Source organism: Gymnodraco acuticeps, unplaced genomic scaffold (assembly GCF_902827175.1).
Source record: "Gymnodraco acuticeps unplaced genomic scaffold, fGymAcu1.1, whole genome shotgun sequence".
NCBI lineage: Eukaryota > Metazoa > Chordata > Actinopteri > Perciformes > Bathydraconidae > Gymnodraco > Gymnodraco acuticeps.
In genome coordinates this window covers 1,050,383-1,066,817 of record NW_022990397.1, presented here as the reverse complement: position 1 = coordinate 1,066,817, position 16,435 = coordinate 1,050,383, and positions in this window count along the sequence as shown.

Genomic DNA, 16,435 nt, shown 5'->3' with positions numbered 1-16,435 from the left:
ACAGATCTCTAAAATGCATTTTTCAGTGTTCCTGTACACAAAGACAGTCAATTTTTGTACTAAAGGTATTAAATACATGTAGTGAAGGAGAAGTACACCATGTACCTCTGACTTATGTTCACTGCCAACCTAAAAGTACCTAAAAAATAGTAATCAATAATGTATTGAAAAGTTATTTGGCTGATTGTTTTTATATCGGCTCAGCCAGGTTATATGGGACGCCCAGTCTACGTACACTCTAAAAACAAATGCTTGGCTTAACAAAGAAAATCAAGGCAATAGGTTGCATCGATGGTTATTGAGTTAAGACAACTTCTAATGAAATGTTGTTAAAGCAACAAAGTTATTTGAGTTAGGGGAGAAGGCTTTTCCTCTACAATCAGAGGGGTTTTCAATTACCACTTACTTAATAATTGAAGCATAAACACAAGTTTTAAGTTGATTACTCCAAAAGTTCCAAGTTGTTTTACCGTATGATTTAAATGTAATCTTAAATTGTATGTACTTAATTACCACATGTTGAACATGGACAGATGTTTTTAAGTTGACAACCATTTATAAATTAAGTTGCTCCAAATAATATTGTATTCAATAGGGTTTTTCTCTAAGCTTTTCCAGGTTTTGCCTTTAAAGAAAGAAATTAATTGTTTCCACAACAAAAATATTAGGCAATTCATTTTTTTTTATTTTGAACTGCAGTTGTTTATTTCAACACATGATGTTTCAATCAGGAGAGTTTGAATTTCAAGTTGTATTTGAATGACAAAAGATGACACTCACCTTAATGTCCTTTGTATATTTATATTCGTCTTAACTGTGGGAACTTGTCTAGGCATCTTAAGTGGGAGTGGACTTGAAATCCTTAACTCAAGGTGTAGAACAATTAAGTTATCAAGCCAATTGCATTACTTACTTCAACTTGAATTTAGTTTGAAGTCAATTCACGCAGAAATCAGAGTTCAAATGACACACAATATTAAGTTGATGTAATTACCAACATTATTACGTCAACACAACTTATAAATTAATGTTGCAACTTAAAATGTTTATCTAAATCAATTAACTCACATTTTTATCTTGCAACCAGTGCATTTAATTAAGTGGAGGTGAAAGGTCGCCTGAATTCGGTTTTTAGATGTACAGATCACTCATTTTGAATAAACTTAGTTTTCTTTTCTTTAATTTTTCATCCTCTTGTAGAATGCTATCACGAAACACACATTTGGTTGTTTATAGCATAAAGAACATCTGAGTTAATGTGAGGTGGGGAAATAATCATTTGAGTATGTGCATATAAATATGTAATTTACAACAGCTGTAAGATGTTTGAAAATGCTTGAAAAGTGCTTGAATTTGACTTTGGAAAAGGTGTAAGAACCCTCTTATGCCTTTGCCTGAAGACGGTGACGAACTTCTCATGGTGTGCACACCTAGACCGGACTTAAAAGACGTTCCTCTGACCAACGCTGACCTCATTTTGTATGTTGATGGGTCTGCCTCTCGCGACCAAGGGGGCACTAATCGGGTGGGTTTTTCTGTTGTTTCAGATTCTGCTGTACTCCGTTCCGGACCAATCCCATATCACCTCTCAGCACAAGCAGCAGAGCTCATCGCACTAACTAAAGCCTGAACGTGCACTGCACGTTTGCAGAAGGCAAAACCATGACTATTTACACTGACTCACGCTATGCTTTTGGGGTAGTACACGATTTTGGGGCTATTCGGAAGTGTAGACAATTTCTGACCATGTCTCCCAAGACATTTCTTCCCTCATCTTGCTAAGTTGACACATGGGTTGGATCATGTGTCAAAAGGGGGGATGTTAGAGTCTATCAATCAGGAGTGGTTCACAAGGGGGGTTCACAGTAACAGCTCAGAAGCACTGTGAAGCATGCCTAATTTGCATTACGCAAAATTCTGGTAGACCAGTAAAGGTTACAGGACACGGAGCACATCCACCTCCCACCAGACCATTTGAGCACCTAATGCTGGATTTCATTGAGCTTAGCCCATCAGAGGGTAAGAAGCACTGTCTGGTGGTGGTTGACATGTGGTCCAAATGGGTTGAAGCTTTCCCAGTAAAAGCACAGACAGCAAATGCTGTGGCAAAAGCACTACTGAGGGAAATCATCCCTAGATGGGGACTACCAGACAACATTTCTAGCGACAACGGTTCACATTTTGCTAATGAGGCCATTACACAAATAGGAGAATACCTGGGCATGGACATCAGGAAGCATTGTGCGTATCATCCACAGAGTGGGGGTGCGGTGGAAAGAGAGAACGGCACAATCAAAAAGAAACTAGCAAAATGCTGTGCAGACACAGGTCTGGCATGGACACAAGCTCTGCCCATTGTGCTGATGTACATGCGGATGCGGAAACGAACACGGAGCCAACTCAGCCCGTTTGAAATCCTTTTCGGTGCTCCTCCACAGATTGGACTCAAGGCTCCAGGATGTCCTCTTCCCTCCACAACGTTGTGTGAGGATGCTATGTTGTCATATTGTGTTAACCTGTCATCCACTTTAGCAGATATCCGACGTCAGGTAGCTGCAGCGTTACCTACCCCTACCACTTCTTCACTTCACCATCTCCAACCCGGCGACTTCGTGCTGATCAAGGATTTCCGGAGAAAGAGCTGGAAATCCAATCGTTGGCAAGGTCCCTACCAGGTGCTTCTCGTCACCCAGACAGCGGTCAAGGTCGCCGAGAGAGCTACATGGGTACACGCCAGCCACTGCAAGGTCGTAGTCACAGGGAGGGAGAAACGGAAGCAGACGACAACAAGTGACGTGTCCTAGTCACCAACGAGTAGAAGCAGACGGCAACAAGTGACGTGTCCTAGTCACCAACGAGTAGAAGCAGACGACAACAAGTGACGTGTCCTAGTCACCAACAGGTAGAAACAGACGACGACAAGTGACGTGCCAAGTCACCACCAGCACCACACTCGCACTACATACACCAAACCTCACACGACCAACACGAGGTGCCACAAGCGAGTGCCAGCTGAGTGGTTCCATATGCCCCTGGTTCCTCGTTTGTCGTGCTTTCGGTGTGCGGGGTCTACTTGTCCGTGTCACAGAATCCGAGTGAATACATACACACACCAGATGGAGCATCCCCGCCACGTGATGAGAGCTCGCATGGAAAGACGACTACGTAACCAAAGCGGAAAGTGTGGATGCTACTGGAGAGCCTGGACAATCATAGAACGGTTCCTCTGCATATTTGCCCTGGCGATCATTTTCGGCCTATTAATCAGTTGTACCTGTTTGATTATCCCAATACTGAAGAAGTGCGTTTCCAGCATGGTATCCTCAGCTTTCGTTCAGTATGCTGCTATTTCATTACACGACAATCCTTTGCGCCACAGTGAGATAGACCAGCTAGAATCAGAAGAGTCTGGTTTCGACACTGCAAAATAATCCATGTGAATCGAGTACCCTCCTCCTATGCTTACATTATATCGGAGTCTGTCCTCCACAAAAACAGCCAGTTTTCTATGATATATTTGTGATGTGTTTACTTAAATCAGGAATGGGGTGTAGTCATTGATGTGTTATATCAGTCTATCCTGTCATTTTTATGAGTGATCAAAGTATGATCAAAAGGGGGGAATGTAATGGCAAACTTTATATACGTGTAGTTTATCATTCTTATAGTGCAGACTTTATATTTGACCTTACATGGACACATCAATTGCAGCAGTTCCTAGAATGATGTGTTTTGCTTGTAACCTCTGTCAGCACTTACAACAGTTCCTATAATAATGGTTTGACACTCATGACCTTTTAAAATGTCGGAGTAAGGTCTGGGTGATGTGTTCCAGTTCATGTCCTTTGCCTGCTTTGTGAGTGACATTTTAAGGTCACCTAAGGTCTGAACTTCAGGAGGGGGCTGGGTGCCAAGCACAGGGCAATGGGCAAGTTCCTGTTAGTTTCCCTGTCTTATAATCAAGTTCTCCATTTCTTAGCCCTCCATGTGTTGATGACAAGTTTCCCCACTTCCCCTTTTTGCTGAATGGGTTCCTGGTTCAATCTATTAGTGATTGACAGTTTCAGTTCCTTTGGAAAGCTTATCTCTCCTGCCAGGGCCCCTCCTCATGAAGTGACGGAATGTTGTTGAACTGGCAAGATCCTATATAACCTGTATGCATCTTTCACTCGGGGCACACTCTCTCAGGATACCTTGTGTTCTGTGAGACCTGTGTCTTTGAGGCCTCAAATAAATAACCCAAAAGACAACTCTGTCTGTTTCACCATTTATTGTTTGATATTTCTGACTTGTGTATCTCCACAGTATTGACTAGGTCTAAGATTTCCATAACACTATACAGATAGAAAGACTAAACCATGCACAGAGGCATGAAAATACATTTTGAAAATGCTCAACAGTACTGGCAAAATTATAAACTGACTGCTGCAATTAGATGTTCCTCTTTGTGCTGAGGTCATAAAACCCCCAATGGGTCGCGCCGTGGTCTGCTTCAGATTATCTTTTCCTTCCAGAGGTCACGCCTGTCTCTGACCCCGTGTCTTGCATTTGTTTTTCTGCAGCACCAAGCAGAGCAGAGAAAGGGGGAGATTTTGACAATTTGATACAGTTTAATAAAGAATGTTAAACTATATTTAAAAACTGTAATTGAACTTCAACTTATATCAATTATTCTATTCCAGTGGCCAGTTGGAACAGACAATCAAAACAAGTTTTCATTTTGCAGCAACAGTGCAAAAGGTTCCAATCACAATTATGTCTGAGTCTCTTCTGCTTATCTGCTTTGTTTCGGAATGTGTTCAATACATTACGTTTTTCTTTTTTTTTATTCATCATTACCATACAATACATAGATTAAGAATAAATGAAACAAATAATACAACATTGACCTAGTTGAGCAGACAGATTTTTTTTTTTCGACCCTGATTTCCTCAGGCCGGTAGTTATGAGCAGTGATGCCTCTGAGGGTCTCGGTTGTAAGACAGATGCAGGATATAAAAACACTCTTTTGCTATTTATTTTCCTTTTTCAGCACCTTTATATTACAATGTATAATTTTGCTTTACATTATTTATTTATTTTTCCTCAAGTCATTTACTTTTGGTGAGATAAATGAAAGCTTTAGCGCAAGTTCAATAAGGAAGACCTAACTCGAGTCACTCACACGTCACTCTATGGCTCCCTTCCCCCCTCATTAAATATGAGGGCGTCACGCCTCAGCAGCCAATCGCTGCACATGCTAAATGCCTTAAATGCCTGCTCTTCCTCCCTGTCAGTTGTCATTGCAGATGATCACACGCAATGGTAGTTGCAATACAATACTGCTTCTCGTGAGAAAAACCGTAAGAAACAACTAGCTCAAGATGTCCAACTCGGACAATTCGGAACACGAACCTTCTCTGGAAGTCTCCGATCCCGGTTCGGCTCCCCACAGCGGCTTATCAACAGAGGAAGACTTCCTCATCGCCCGGCTCCTGCAGCAGGGCTTTCCCACAGCCCCAGGCCTCACTCTCTCTCAGCGGCGATAGCTCTCGGACCAGGTCTCCAGCGTAGCTCCCCAGTCCGGGGCAGCAGCTCCAGCCAGCTTCCCAGAGAGCAGGACGAGGACGCAGCCGCGGAGGTAAAAAAGGGCAGGAAGTCGAGCCCTCCAGGATCCCGTCCCCCTCCAAAAAATCCACCCCTTCTCAGGCTCGCCAGTCCGGGAGCGTCACACACCCCTATGGAGAGTAGCGCGGCCGGCTCCCTGCAATCCCTGGCTAGCTCCATGATAGCTATCGATGCTCGCCTCCAGGCTCTGGAAGACTCCGCCACAGGAGCTTCAACTTCCGTTGCACTCAGGTACTAGTTTTAACGAAAACGTTTGCACTCGACCCTTACACAGGGTTGGGTTGTAACGGAATACATGTAACGGTGTTACGTAATCGGAAGAAAAAGAAAGAAAAAAAAAAATCAGTATATTCAGCTGGCGTTACATTTGAAAAACGAGTAAACTGAGTGCAGTTACTTTCGTAAACCTGAAGTGAATACTTATTGGAATTATTGGGGGAAAGTTTCCTCACAATGTAATATTCATTACCGGCAGAACCGTGTGCACAGCGCTGCAGCGTATCTGCGAGCGAGAGATGCAGCGTGTCCGTGAGGCCCCGCCCCGCACGCAGATGAGAGAGAGAGAGAGAGAGTTCTCTTTCAAAACATATTGGAAGGTAGAAACGGAGATGTTTAGATAAAACGTGGAAGATAACGTTTATGTAGCATTTATTTATTGTCGAAATGATGACATTCATAACGGGATCAAATCTAACTGAATGGCCTGCTGCTGCCGAATGCATGGGGCAAGTAACTGGGAAAAGTTTTAAAAGTGATTACATCGTTTCAGATAATAAATAATAATGATAATGTATTCTATTTAGGGGCGCCTTTCAAAGCACCCAAGGACACCTTACAATGCATACACTTTTCCAAGGAAAGGTTTTAAGACAGTACAAAGAATGCAGTCTGGGTGAGTTTTTCTTTGTATGTGCGGTGCAGATGAGAGAGCTGTCAAGAATGACACTAAAATGTTGTGTTCGTGCTCTTCATAAGCCATTAAAACAGTAAAATACGTGTCTCCCGTTCACCAAAACATCCCCATCTGTTATGGAAAAGAAAGTATTCGAAAGAACAAAGAAGAGGAAAGAAGAGGAAAAGATAGAAAGAAGAGGAAAAGGAGAAAAGAAAAGATAAAAAGAAGAGGAGGGAGGAAGAGGAAAGGAAGTATTCTAAAAGTAATCTGCCACCGGTACCGGCGGGATCGTGGTTAGTTTCCGATGCGCAGAAGAAAAATCTGGCCCACCCTATATTTGTACAGGCCCACCCTAAAGTAAATTTCTGCCTACGCTACTGGTCCGCACAGCAGCAACAACCAATCACATGAATCTCTTGCCCCCGACACACAAAGCAATAGCAATGTTAAAACTAAGTAAACTGGAAAAAATAAAAAATTAAAAAAATATCCCCAACAGGCAAAAACCTACCAGTTTCACCCACTGTCTCTGCCTCGCTCCTCTGGTTTGTATCCCGGTAGATGAACAGAGACTGATTATACAGCACCGGGTGATTCACTACCGCCATAATGAATTTTCCCTCACATTTTTGGAATATGAGGAATTACCTGCGTAGTCTCTCCCAACATACACGCGGTCTGATTGGCTAGCGCTTGTACCGGCAGATTTGCATAAACGGGATTTCATTGGCTGACGCTTCTGCCGAGGCGCCAAAAGTTGAACATTGCTCAACTTTTTGAAGCGAGCAACGCCAGCAAACGCTCCACGTCGCTTCCCAAAATACAGTTCTACTAAAAGTGACGTCACCCCATTCAAAGTGAATGGGCAGAAGCGTTTGGAAGCTGTAACGCACGCCACCGTGTGGACGGGCCGTCACAGTGGCTCTGCGCCAGAAACATCAACAAATAAATAAATAACTAAAAAAAAAAAAAAACATTCTGGAATATCACCCCTCCACTCCCATTAACATCCCTCAGCTAGCAGCTGCGCTATCTACAGATTCCGTGTTTGTTGACTATCTCCCGTCAGGGCTCTCCCAAGGCTTCAGGGTAGGGGTCCTCCCATCTCCCACAGTGACTTTCGTAGCAAGAAACTTACAGTCAGCCGCTAAAGAACCCAACATAGTTTCCCAGCTCATCGACAAAGAACTTCTCAAAGGATATATAATCGGTCCTTTTAGCTCCTCCCCCTTCTCAGTGTTCCGTTCAAATCCCATCGGAATAGCCACACGTAAATAAAAGGCTGATTTTCGATCTGTCCGCTCCCTGCTCCGGCCCATTCTGCAGCGTCAATAGCATCATCCCTCCAGATCAGTTCTCCCTTCACCATGCCTCAGTGGATAATGCAATAAAGATGATCAAGTTCACAGGGCACGGAGCTCGGCTCTCCAAAGCGGACATTACCGATGCCTTCAAATCATCCCCATTCATCCGTCTCAGTGGAACTTGTTCGGTATTAAGTGGGAGTCCAAACTCTATCTTCGCGTTCGCCTGACCTTCGGGTGCAGAAGCAGCCCCTGCATCTTCAATTCCTTCTCGGAAGCGCTCTATTGGATCCTGCTGAACATCGTCAGAATCCCCTCCGTCCTTCACCTACCGGACGACTTCCTCCCCATAAACCCGCACAGGACAGCTCAGGGATCTCACTGGCCAAGCTTAAACACTGCTTCAGGAGTGAGGTGTCCCTCTCTCCAAAGAGAAAACGTTAGGTCCCGTCACACGCTTAGAGTTCTTAGGCATCATCCTCGACTCCATAGACATGAAGGCGTCTCTCCCCTCAGACAAATCGCAGCGCATCCAGGACATCACCAAGTCATACTGCGAGCAACAAGTTATCACAAAACAACAGTCGCTCTCCCTCCTCGTACACCTCAACTTCGCCATGCACGTCATCCCCCAGGGGCGCTCGTTCATCTCCCGCCTCCTGGACGCAGCATCAGCGGTCGACAACCTCCATGACTGCGTTTTCTTAGACGAAGGCTGCCGCTCAGACCTTCGGTTCTGGTCCCTCCTGCTCGCCCACTGGAACGGAATTACTTTATTTTACGATGGCCTCGTGCGTTCCTCTGACTCAATGAGGTCTTTACGGATGCCGCCCATCCATGGGTTTTGGGGGGTTTCTTCCAGGGAGAGTGGTTCGCAGGGTCATGGCCCCGTCAATTTCTACCTCAAGCAAGTTCTCACTAAATCCAGCCTATCACCCATATCATACCCGGGGCATTCCTTCAGGATAGGTGCAGCCACCTCTGCTGCTAATCAAGGTCTCTCTACCTCATCCCTACAACAATTAGGACGGTGGTCCTCCTCCGCCTTCACAACCTTCATTCGTCCGGACATCAGCGCCGTACGGGCTTCCCAAAGATCTCTCAGACCCTAACTATGGTAGTTATACATATAACTGGTGGTGGCTCAAACACATTCACAAGTATACATGTCTCACTAAGGTTCCCGATATTCAAAACTGTATTCCTGTCCTAATTCCGCGGGCCCCGCCCACAGGGAATAATGTCTCGTCTCACGCTGCAACCACATGTAACGGGCTTCATCTCCGGCACACAGGTATTTCATTCCCAGGCCTTGCTCAAACGTATCAGTGTAAAATGTATTTCCTGCAGTCCGCGTGGACTCGGGCCACCGTACACTCCGGTGTCAGTTACAAAACAAAGGAAATAAAGAAGGAGTAAAGAAAAAGATATATATATATATATATATATATATATATATATATATATATATATAGCCTGAGAAGTCAGGCGTGGCGGAAGGCCACCGTACACTTCGGTGTCAGTTACAAAACAAAGGAAAGAGAAAGAAAAAGATATATATATATATATATATATATATATATATATATATAGCCTGCGAAGTCAGGCGTGGCGGAAGGCCACCGTACACTTCGGTGTCAGTTACAAAACAAAGGAAAGAAAGAGTAAAGAAAAAGATATATATATATATATATAGCCTGCGAAGTCAGGCGTGGCGGAAGGCCACCGTACACTTCGGTGTCGTAGCGGAAGGCTACCGTACACTTCGGTGTCGTGGACGTTGGGCCACCGTTACAAAACGAAACCGCTCGCTCCTCGGCGTAGTCAAGCCCTGCTGGCCAGGCATGCGACCCGCAGGTCGTTTTCAGGTAAGACCGGCACTGATTTCGGCAGTCAGAGTCTCAGCATGACCAGTAAGCTCCGGCAGTGATTCCGGCACAGTGTCGCTCATATACGTGTTAATCTATTATCTCTCCTTCCCAGATCACCAGTCACCCCACAAGGTAAGCAACTCAGTTCATCTCAGTATTCATACTTCACTGGTTTTGGGGATTTCATCGGAGCGGTGCTTTCCCTCCTGAATGATTATCCTGCAAACCGGGGCCTAATCGCCAAACACCATTACATTCTCCTGTTGTATTATCATGGCAATCATTTCATTCATATGACGTGTAAACAATAAATATGTAATTCTTACATCACATCTCTCCGGTTTGAAATGAAAGCTTTAGCGCAAGTTCAATAAGGAATACCTAACTCGAGTCACTCACACGTCACTCTATGGCTCCCTTCCCCCCTCATTAAATACGAGGGCGTCACCCCTCAGCAGCCAATCGCTGCACATGCTAAATGCCTTAAATGCCTGCTCTTCCTCCCTGTCAGTTGTCATTGCAGATGATCACACGCAACCCGCCTCCACCCCTCTCGCCTCCTGTCTCCTTCAGGACAAAGCTAAACCTTCCTCCTTCAGACCGGTCTCACCTACTCATCACCACCACCAGTGTCTAGACCCCGGGGATTTCATCGGAGCGGTGCTTTCCCTCCTGAATGATTATCCTGCAAACCGGGGCCTAATCGCCAAACACCATTACATTCTCCTGTTGTATTATCATGGCAATCATTTCATTCATATGACGTGTAAACAATAAATATGTAATTCTTACATCACGTCTCTCCGGTTTGAACTAAAGTTTAGTTCATTTTACCCTGGCTATGGACTGATTCGTTGTTAGTTGTTACAAAACATACACAAGACGGCGGGTAGACAAACCAATATAGAAACAATTAGACAAACAAACATGTACTCGCAACAAACACGAGCGCCCTGGCCAAAATTCATCCAGTTTAATTTAATCCGAATTACGGAAACCTCAACGGGAGCACTGAAATATCTGTTTAGTATGGGCTCTTCTCAGCCATATTTACTAGTAATCTGTTGAAGAGCAATAAACTACTTTATTCTCAATTAAACCACTATGCACATTTAGTGGTAAACCGCTCTACCGACCGAGAGCAGAGATTTTTAATTAATTCAGTACTCTTTTTTTTTTAAACAGCCAAATTCAATAATCCATTAGTTTATGAAACAGTGTGATGTAATATTCTGGTATCACCCTTCCCATTAATAATTGTTCTATTTAGTTCTAAAACTTATAATGGTGTGATTAGCTAAATACCACCCTGTGCTCTATTTCCCTCGTGTGCCGTTCACCACAAGGGGAGGGGAATTACCCTGGACCCTCGTGCAGCAGCTACAGGGAGATTTCGAGGTGGATTGATTTAACTAGTTAAAACCGTTGAAATCTCCAGAATTCGGTGATTCGTCTCAAAACAAATCATCACATTGCTTTTGAACAGAAGCTCCACCTTACTGATGCTCTCCTTAAGGTCTCTCCGAATATTTGCCGCGTGTAATTGTCTGGTAAATTAAATTCCAGAAAACACACACAGAGGAAATCGGTCAAAATCGATATTCCGAGGTTATTTATTAGCCCCAAATATTCTTATTGTTTTCTACATGAGCTGTGCTTGCTTCTGTGGGCACTCGCCCCAGCAGCAATCACAGGAAAAATCGGCCCGGACAGAATCCCCATTTGACACCGATTTCCCAGGTTATAATTATGCCTTCAAATGTAAAGAGTAGAGAGACCAAACAAATTGCATCCGCTCAGTTTCACAGGTAATTTTGATACCGTCAATCACAGCGTTGGTAAGGCAATATCCAAATTTGATTTGATTTGAAATCACACCTACCAGTCTGAAGATTTCTTGGTACTATGTTCGCGACGCCAATCTGTGATGAAAACTTCTGTCTTTCAATGTTCAGTTCAATGAAGGAGACTGGATCGTCGTTAGCCAAAGCACTGAGTTTATTCTAAGTACAAACAATTATTAACAAACAAACAAACGGCCGGGGAGCCCGCATAGTTCCACCCTGCTGGGGCGAAACCAAGCCAGCTCTGACACCAAGAAGCAGCACCCTCCCAGATGCACAGAAAGGCAGCGCGCTAAAAAAGCGCGGGCTTTTCCTTAATGCATGCCAGACGTCCCAGAACAAAGGACTGTTTGTCTCATAAAGCATAGACGAGAATAAATACCCTCCCCCACAGGAAGGCCTCTCCGAGCTTACTGCAAGGAAAGGACCCCTATCATCAAAAGTCAAAGACAACAGAGATTGGACCAAAATATTCCATGACACATTTAATATTCAACAATAATAATATCTCGACGTCTATAGTTGTAGTGTTGAAATCAGTAGGTTTCGGTGTGCAACATCATATCATATCGCTGCTAAATTCACCTCTATAGTAAATGGTATGTTAGCCTCATGCTAAATGCTAACCGGAGATGAAGGATTTTCAGAATAAAAGCTTAACAACTGGTTGTGCACAAGAACTTCTGGTTTTTCAGTATAAAACAGCATTTAAACTGACGGTATGTTTAAGGTACTTTATGCCATTAAAAATATTGATTTTAATTTCTAACAGTCCCTCCTTACACACCTAAAAGGTGTGTATAATACTGAAATCAATGAGTTCTTCATCTGAACTCTGCATAGTACATAACTCATATCAAAAACATACAATCAAATGGAATGGTTCAAATAGCCTCAACTTTACAAAAAATACAAAAAATACTTTGACTGTGGTGAAACACAGAAGTTGTTCCCTTGTGCTTAACATCTAGTGTTTACATTCAATATCGTTCTTCAAAATAGCAGCAATGGCTTGGTTTTTAGAACATTTCTTCCTCCCTCCTTTCACAGAAACCGTTCTCATACCACGCTCAGTTTTAAAGCACTTGTTTTTACAAAGTGAAAAGAAACAACCCATTTTAGAATAGTAATGATTCTAAAATGCATGAAATCTATCATATAGAACAGTGAAAAATAATAAAAATGAAATAAACTATCTTGGACCAGTGTAATGTAATAATAAAAAATAAAAATACACTATCTTGGAATAGTATAGAGTAATAATAAAAATAAAAATACACTATCTTGGAATAGTATAAGTAAATTGAAATGGATTCACTCCATTTTAGCATTTTATTTTGCTCACTTCTTCACATGATTTCATCATTTAAAGAATCACATCGGCTGGACATTCATTGAACAACCTCATCTCTGAACATCCATATCATTTAAACTCATTCAAACTAACTCATAATTTTCATCAACATCTGTATACGGGGGTTGATCGTCCTGTTCTACTAGCATTTGTAACTGTCTCCTCATGAGAGATGTACGCTCCCTCCTTTCATACCATTTAAGGTATGAAAGTAATATGTTCTCTGAACAAGGCTGTCGTGATCAATCGGTATTTTAGGACATGGAATTAATGCAACATCTAGGCCTCCCCTGGGCTATCCTTGTACCCTGGAGCCTAAACTCCCCCTGGGACTGGTGTCTTAGCCCTACTGGCTTTGGGGTGTTTCGCCATGTTGATTAAAAACATCACTGGCTGTGCTAGTGCACAGGTCCCAGCCCAATCCTGTGGCAAGACTGAGTACAAGATTTTAGTTCCACGATACCACCAAACATCTACTCTGGGGTACGGCATTTTAGACAGTCATTTCTGGGAGAAGATTTTGGTCAGTTACAACAGTTGTAGAATTTCATCACTTAAAAGTTCCTACTTGGTGGCTTTGGGTGTTCTGTTCTAATGCAGCGATAAAGTCCCTGAAATGGTGTGAAAACCGGTGGAATATCACTAACGCATTACACTAATTTATTTTCAATTCTGGTTTACTTAAATAACTATGCTGACCCCTTTTAACAGTGTGTGGAACCTTGGGTGCCCGAGCATGTGATAATTACTCCCTCCTTTAACAAGGACTTTAAAAACAGAAGTCATTTCATTAATGGTTTGTAGTTCAATTCAGGAATTTTCACTTATGGCAGATATGTTTCTCCTTTTAAATAACATCTCTAAATGTCAGGTCATCACTGATTAAATGGATGAGCATTAGGAGCTGGTGGCACTTGTCTTTTAAAACTCATACTCTGGTGCCGTGCGCTCCCTCTGAAGCTGCAAGTAAGATTTAAAACATCTGCAGGGTGGGTTGAGCAACCCCTTCTCCCTGAACAATATTTGTTGTCAAAAATATGCACCATTAAAATGAGTGATCCAAGGCCCCGCATGTATTACTCCCAATTATACTAGTTTTTCAAAATTAAAATGTTCAATCGCTCTTTGCCTAGTGTCTTTTTAAAACTCTACATCTTGGACGAGAAACAAATGTTGTTTCCACCTTAACAGTTCTCCTATGGTAATAACCATGCTACAATGGTGAAACCAATACTCTAGATTGGAATACTTTCTTTGGCTTGGTTCTAGCTCTACCTTTAACATTTTCCATACAAATAAAGATTTGCCTGCTATCTATATTGTAACAAATTAAATCTTCCCCAAATTCTCACATGAATAAGAATCTCTATAAGAATAATTTGTTTATATGATGAAAAGATTGAATAATATGTTCTACCCTCAGTGTGTTTTTAGGATTATTTTCTAATAAGTGTGTTTATGTGTAAACTCACTCACTCCCGTTCTCCCTCTCTCCCCCTCTGGTTGTCAAGCCACGACCCCCTCACGTTCTGCTGGCCCATGCCAACTCCTCTGGTACTGTCCTCTCCTCCGTCCACCTTCTCCTCAGTCCATCCGCTCTTGGATCCTCCCGCTGTAATTCTTTTCAGTGGCCCAACTGCTTTGCATTTCATCTCCTCCTTTTCAGTCACTACGCTGTTGCATGGAGGGCGTATTCCGCTCTCATGTCCCACACTCTGCTCTTGTGCCAAATCTCATGGCTCAGGCTGGAACTTCATGTCCTGTCTGAGGGACCGATGAGAGTTTGCCTCTTTGTCAGCATGCTGGTTTGGTTCTGGATGCCTCAGGTGGAGATGGTTCTGGATGCCTCAGGTGGAGATGGTTCTAGATGCCTCAGGTGGAGATGGTTCTGGATGCCTCAGGTCGTTGTTGGTTCAGCTCGGGTTCTCTGTCTGTTCGATGGAGGAGGAGTCTCCTGTGGTGAGGTCATTTGTCTGAAGATGGGGTCATAGCGTTCTGACAGGCAGAGAGAGAGAGAGAGATCTCGGGACGCATTACCTATAGTTAATTCTAACACACTGAGGTAAAATATATCCAATCCTTTCCACTCTATTTTCCTAATCTTGTCTTAGATGTTAAATGTAATCTAAACCCAATTAATGTCTACTAATGGTTGTGTCATATCCAGTGGCGGTTCTAGAACATTTGACATGGGGGGGGCAAAGGGGAGGCAAGAGGTCATGCCAGGGTGGCATAGGAGGGCGGACAGTACGTGGTATGTTATACTGTATATAACCTATTTATTGTTAATTCATGCCCTAACACAAGTGTTCTTAATGCACAAGAGAAACAAGGTGTTCAGACAAACAATCGGGTGCCTTTTGAGTCCCCCAAGCTTACCTCAACCATTTTAAATGAGAGGAAACTACAACATGTATTTTAAAGCAATGAATTAATGGAACAGGTTGTTTTGCATTACAATGTACAATTAAATATATATTTTGTTTAAAAAAAAATTGGTTTGACATATTTGCATGTCCTCACTAAGCATTATTACATATTAATTTAATATTAAACAAATCAAAATGGCCAATTATCCCAAAATGTTGCTGCTAATATAATCACATGCTTGTCAACTTTAACTGATCAAAAATCAATTCTGAAAAAATACTTGAATTATCTATGAAATTGCAATATTGTCCCTCAGTTTGTTTCAACCCCGTCACGCCATACCATTTACCCTCCTATTAAAATAATGGAACAGTCCATGTGTGATCTGCATTGAGGGAATTACATCACAAAAGTGTCAGTTTCTTCTCTTACCTATATTTCAGATTAAGATTGACAAGCTCAACATTTCAACTATGTTGTATGAATTAATAATAGTAAATAATTGTTTATTACAAAAATAAACAATAGTTTTGCAAAATATTACAATTTTGTAATGTCCTTGACTTCCATGTGGTGCCATATCTTAGCTAAACAAGGTCTCATGCCTACTTTTTGTCAAAAACTTCAACCCTGTTACATTTTTTCAAGGAAATTCCTAGTAATTATTTATATTTTGTGCCTGAGGTGGGTAAATGTAAGTAGTCCACTACCAGATGTTATGACCAAACATTTTGGTTTCATTTTTCAAAGATATAAAGACCCAAAAGGCACCCGATTCAGAGAATACCCAGAATTCTGCATACTGTAAGTACTTAATTATAATTAAGTACACAAATGACATCACCCATCTCTTCAGAGAGCTACAGGTGACCTGTGCAGCAACACATTTCAATCAATATTAGTCAATACTAAGAGCTGCTAGATTGTGCTGCTGTAATGGAATATGTAAGGAGAATAAGAACATACCATGTGGTCCAGCTGGAGTTTCATCTGCCTCCTGATCCCTGCCTCTGGCCCTCTTTCTGATACTTCATCTTTATTCCTCACATATATTTCTTCTTCTTCACTAATGTCTTCATCTCCTCCTCTTCCTCCTGCTCTGAGCCTCCTGGTCTCTTCATCTCCTCCTCTTCCTCCTGCTCTGACCCTCCTGGTCTCTTCAGCTCTCTTTTCCTTTTCCTCTTTCTGTT